A 6,874-nucleotide genomic window follows, 5' to 3' on the forward strand; every position below is an offset into this window, starting at 1 on the left:
ATTATAAAATTATCAAGTAAAACAAAAAAAATTATGTTCTAATAAATCATATTTGTTATAAAATAAGGCGTTGTCATTTTTGTTCTTTGTACCGAACCGATCCACAGTCCAAGTATCATTGGTGGTCCAGCTTCTTTTGTTTCTTCCATTTCCTTTATGTTGGTATACATACATTATACATACATAAATACATACATACGCCAATTGGTGAAGAAAAGTTACTTGAAAAAATACTCATTAGCTTTGCGTTGGTTTCATTTTTTCAAATGGATTTCAACTCGATATAGATTTTCCTATAAAAAGATATTTTCCAATGTGTGAAGTGAAAAACTATGGTCTATATATATGTATATATTAAACTTCTCAATTGTACAATTTGGGTCAATTTGGATTAAACCAATTCAAGTTAATTTCAAATTTGGGTCATATTCAAGTTTTTGGTCAATTAGGTCAACTAGGTTTAAAGCTTAAAATTTTGAAATGAAATCATTATAGTTTTGGATTATTTTAAGTCTGAATTATTTCATATTCAAGTGATTTTATGAATTTAATTGAATTCATATTCAGGTCATTTTCAAGTCATTTCGGTTAGTATTAATTTTGAGTTTGTTTCATATTGGATTTGTGTCAATTTTGGGTTTGAATTACTCGAGTTTGCTTTTTTAGTATTCAAATAATTTGAGTTTGACATTCTGAATCTTTTAATCGATTCATTACAAATTTAAATTATTTAAGGTTTTGATTAGTTTTAATTTTTTATCGTTAATCAAATTTAATTAAATTTCGATGTGCAATAAAAAAATTTGCTATGTAAGGGCCTTAGAATGGTTTGAGAATTGACAGGTAATGAAACACCACATGTAAAGATACATACGACAAGAGAAATGATTGTATGGAATAATGATATTATCCCTTTCTCATAATTTTATCCTACGTTAGTAATTTCATCCTGAATTTCAAGATTTTAATTTGGATATGATTTTTTTTTTCAGGATGAAAATGATGATATGACATTTAAATTATTAGAAAAAAGAAATACATATGACATGATATCACTGTTTCATATAATCTTCTCGACAACACAAATATGAGTATGAAAGCAAAATGATTTGAAGGCATTCATTTTCATGAATTTAGATTCAAACAATATAGTTGTCTTAGCTACTAAATTACTACTAATTCATGTAAAATTTGAGCATTCTACTAATTTCTCTTATCTCAATCAATTTATTTTATTTTATTTTGGGTTAATATAACTTTTAGTCCCTAAATTAGTAATTATGTTCATTATGGTATCAGCATCTTTTTTTTTTATCCCTTTTGATACTTGAACTTGGCAAATATAAAAATTTTATGACATGATATTCTAAAATTATGCCATGTCATCAAATTTTAATAAAATCCAAGTTTAAGTACCAAAATAAACATAACTACCAAGTTCATGTATTAAAGTGGACCTAAAAAAAAGTACAAGTACCAGCATTGACTTAATTGCCAAATTCAAAGACTAAAAAGTGACATTGAACATTTTATTTTTATAAAGAATAGAGATAAAGAAGTTGTTTAGGGATTGAACTCGGAATGTGTCAACAAGCACAAATTCTTTACCATCCGCTTATGATTCAACCAATGTAATATATATATCTTGATACATATGTTGGTGGATACTTTACACTTTTTCGTTTTGGAGTTTATAATTACATATAGCAAATAAAATAATAGTTTGAAAATAACTTGATAAAAAGTTCACATATAACATTTACGCATTATAAAACTTAAATCTAAACTATCAAAATCCCAAAACTTAAATTTTATGGCTCAACATGTTTAGTATTGTCTTCGGTTGGGATTTTATCTCTCGACTCTAATAAGAGCCTGAATACCTAAATTTATTTGAAGAGGCAATAAATTCAATAAAATGAAAGCTTGATCGAAAAAAAATTGAGGTGAAGCTAAAAAAAATTATTTGTATCTGTATACTTAAACTTTTACAGTTATAAATAAGCAAAAGATGTTTGATTTATTTCAATGTTGATGGAGAAATTCATGGTTAGCTTTGAGTCTAATGATTTAGATAGGGTATCCCCACAGCCATGAAAACAAAAAGAACAATAATTGAAAAGTAACATAAGACCAGAATTAATGTGAGATTAAAAGGAGAAAATGATAATTATTGTGGCCCAAATTTGTTAGGTATATTGTTGGTTTGGTCTTTGGACATACAGTGGAGGGCCCTGCCTGTTTTGCTCTAAGTATGAATTACTTCATTATTGCCGTCACTATAACTTATTGCTTACGATGCCCATTTTTGGATTATTGCTATTGTTGTTTGAATCCAACAGGATCGTAGGATCGGGTATTAGTGGGGATAAGTTGAAGTGAACAAAAAATTAGTTGAAACGGGTAATTAAACCAATTGAATTAGATTTTTAATATTTTTATATTTTTTAATAATTTATTGAATCGAATCGGATGGACCGGTCGAAGACTACCTGCTCAATTCTAAAAACCTTGATTATTGCTAAAGGTTGGGATCTTGGATTATGAAGTATTTAAGTTTGAGTTTTACTAGGTGTAATTATCATATGTGAGTCTTAAGTCTTACTATGTATAGTTGCTATGGATGAATTATATTTTGAGTTTTACTAGGTCTAATTCTATTTTATAATTGTTTAAATATACATTTGTAATTGTTGATGCATTTTCAACTCCTTCAGGAGAAGTCTTTGAAATGTCATCTTTCCAGAGCCAATGGACCCCTTAACACGTTCAGTATTGTCTTCGGTTGAGATTTTATCTCTCGACTCTAATAAGAACCTGAGTGCCTAAAGTTATTTAAAGAGACACTAGGTCAATAGAGTGGGAGTGTCTTGTTAGGTCAAAAAAAAATTGGGGTGAAGGCAAAAAAAATTTTGAAAGGTTAAAATTAAAGTGTATATTTTTATGAGGGCTAAAATACAATTTATAATATTAAAAGCTATTATCTTTTTAGCTTTTTAAAGGACTAAATCAAAATTTTATCATTTTGGATGGCTAAAGTACAATTTTACCATATACTAACTTTAAATTTCATTAACTTTAAAGGGACAAATAGAATTTTTTCAATTTTAGGGGGATCGGGCCCCTACCAGATCTCCCTAGCATCTCCTTTGCGCCTTATGCACAAGGACTTTTCATAGAGTTAGGAAACAAAAATCTCGATCGAAGAAAATATCAAACATGTTGAAGGATCCGTCAGCTTAAGACAAACGATAGTTCATAGACTTCTTTCAAAAGAGTCGAAAATCCCTCAGTTCTTATTGCCTAAGATGTTAAACTTTTGGGTAAACTACACCATAGATCACTCAACTATCAATTTTTTAGTTTGGGTGATTATTGCTTCTTTTTTTTTTTTAGTCATCCAACTATTAAATTTTTTTAATTTGGTCAACCAACTAACTGATGATATTGTTTTTTTAGTCCATTTTCATTAAATGCTGTTAAAAATTCTGACAGGGGAGTGAAATGACAATTAAAAAATCATTACAAAAATAAATTTAGTCCTCAACTTTTACATATTATATAGATTTGATCATAATTTTAAAAAATTAAGTCTCAAACTTTACAAATAATCTCATTTTAATCCTCAAAATTTACCTTCCTCTTTTGCTTCCCCCGCTGCTACTACCATCGCTGCCTGCAAAAATGAAAAACTCAAACTTTTCTTTGAAGCACCTTGTGATTTTAATATTCATTTATCTTTTCTGTTTGATAACAGCAAGTTCTGAGCTTTACACGCATCACCCAAAGAAAAAGAAAAGGTTTTGGAGTGAATCAATAAAAACAGATCGTATTCCTTTGTCACAACTCTATTTTGACTTTTTTCTTAAAAAAATTACAATTATTTAGTTTGATTTAAATGAATTGATGGAAGGATGGTAGTGGCGGTGTGGAAGCGGAACAGGAAGATAAATTTTAAGGATTAAATTAAGACTATTTATAAATTTTAGGGATTAATTTTTTAAAATTGTGATCAAATCGATATAATATGTAAAAGTTGAAGACTAATTTATTATAATATTGATTCTTTAACTGCAATGAACCAACAAAAACTCTCGATTTGTTGGGTAATCAAATTTAAAAAAAAAATTAATAGTTGAGTGACCAAAAAGAAAAAAACAATAGTTGAATGATTAAATTTAAAAATTGATAATTAAATAATAAAAAAGAAAAGAGACAATAATTGAGTGACTTATAATGTAGTTTACCCTAAATTTTTCTCGCTTTAAGAGAAGTAAATATATATTTGAAAAAGAAAAGTCTAGGGGTTTAACAGGATAAGACCAAGCTACAAGTCAGCAATTGGAAAATGTGGGGGCGAAAGTTAAAACACTGTTAAAATATTATAAATTGAATAAATAATTCTTTAAAGAGGATTAAAATGCAATTTTTTCCATTTGACAAAAAATAAGAAAGATTAAATTGAACACTTAAATTTTAAGAGGGACTAAAAGGAAAATTATATCATTTAATCAAGGGCACCCTTGACCTTGATAAACAACTCTATGTATCTTAAATAAGGCTTTAAATTCAAAAATCGTGGATAAGAGAAAAAGACACATTAAAAATGTCTTACCTGTGATTCGAAAAATCTTGCCTTTGAATCTTTGATTCAGGGTCTAGCTTAATTCTGACTTTTATAATTGAGATTCATATGTAATTATCGGATAACGAAAACTTGAAAAATATAAAAGATGAAATTGACTGGTTTTTGGTGCTGGAAATTTTGCAGCCGCGCACGTCTGAGAAGAGCCTGGAAATAACCCGACTTTAATGCATACATAAGATAAGGTTGAATTTCCATAGATTATATAGAAGGATTAATATAATATTTATTATCCAAATTTGACAATTTTTAATATGGCATTTACATTTTTATTTAATGTGGTATTTTATTTGATAAAAATATATATTGGTATTTAAGATAATAATATTAATGGTAAAACTATCATAAAGACCCTTATATCAGAAGTTATATTGCATTTTGTCCTTTTTACTTAAAAATGAGTAAATTAGTCATTATACGTTAAGTCAAATATTAAATGGTCATTCTATTAAAAAAAATTATCCATTGCTGTTGTTAAAAATTGGTCCTTGTATGTTAGCATGATGTACATGTGGTATGCCACGTATCAGTTTTTAACAGTACAAATACATGAAAATTTTAAAAGAAATGATCAATGTGCTCTTCGAACTAATGAATATGGACTAATTTGCCCATTTTTTTTAGTAGAGGAAGCAAAATGCAATCTGACTCTAGTGTAGAGGCCTCTATAGTACTTTTACCCGATTTTAACTTTTTTTGTGTGTTCATTTCGAATTTTATGGTTAATTTAACGAAAGTTAATTACTAATATTATTAGTTTTGATCTTTTATGATTTTTTAATAGATAAATTTAGTGTTAATTGTGAATTTTTAAATACAATTTAAGGGCTGTGATTTTTTTCCTCCAAATTTTATGATTGATTTAATGAAAATTAATTGCTAGTGTTATTACTTAATTATTAATTTTCATAAAATTCATCTTAAAACCTAAATTAAAAATTGAAAAATTAACATCGTTGCCTTCATGTATCAACATATATAACATTTGCCAAATATATCATTTATGTATCACGTTGGACAGAAAAAACATACAAATACTATATTATTAAACATTTTAAAAACATCTAACTTATATCAACAATTTATTGAATAAAGAGTGAAAATTTAACACAAATATTTTCAAATCTTTCATTGAATTTCATACAATAATATATTTAATAAAGAGTAAACTGTCTCCAAACTATGATTCACATTCTAATCATATCTTCAAACTTTGAAAATTATATCAATCAAGTCCTTTCATTACTAAAACCGTTAATTTTACCATTAAGTGACACATCAGATCTTATGTGAAATAATGTGAAATAAGTTTGGTTAAATTTTTTATTTTTTATTTTAAATTATTTCACATATGATTTGATATGTCACTTAATAGTGAAATTAACGGTTTTAGTAATGAAAAGACTTGATTGATATAATTTCTAAATTTTGAAGATGTGATTAGAACGTTTTAAAGTTTAAGGACTAATTTAAAATGTGAAACATAATGTAGGGACGTTTGGTGCAATTTACTCCTATAATTGTGGGACGTGTGGATTTGCAAATGCGACCCAAGCAGCTGAAAAGTGACAAGGAAACATAGTTTTAGTCGAGACGATGAAGACAACAACCTTAAAACGACAGTATTGGAAGTCGTACCGTTTCTCTGTTTCTGTCCCCTGGGCCTGAGCTTTTAAACCACCCCAATCTCAAGCCAATAAACGGTCACACGATCGCCACGTTCCTCCTCTAGATTATTGCAACGTGTAACTTCATTAAGTCCCACCTTTACTAGTCGCCTGTTTTTCGAATCTGTTTTAAGGTACCTGCACAAACTTGAACATTCTGTTCGGAGTTTGAAAGAGTTTATGAGAAAATATAAACTCTAAAAAAGATTTAAAGATTTTAAATATTGGTCGGAGGTTAAATATTTAAGGTGTGAGTTTCTCTTTACCGAACCTGTTTTCTAATTTTATAATAAATATATTATCTTAATTTTATACAGACTTAATATATTATTTGATACTTGAGTTTGATATATATCTTTTTAATTTAGTATTTGTATTATTTTTGGCCTAATGTAGTACACGTATTTGATTAAAGTTATATATTTTCATGTCTGAAGGTAATCATATTAATTTTTAGTGTTTAATTCGAGTTTCAGTGTTGATTTGACGAAAGTAAATTGTTAATATTATTAAGTTTGAAATTTTCATATTTTTTAATAGATTAAATTTAGTGCTAATTGTG

This window comes from Gossypium arboreum, chromosome 12 (genome assembly GCF_025698485.1).
Source record: "Gossypium arboreum isolate Shixiya-1 chromosome 12, ASM2569848v2, whole genome shotgun sequence".
NCBI lineage: Eukaryota > Viridiplantae > Streptophyta > Magnoliopsida > Malvales > Malvaceae > Gossypium > Gossypium arboreum.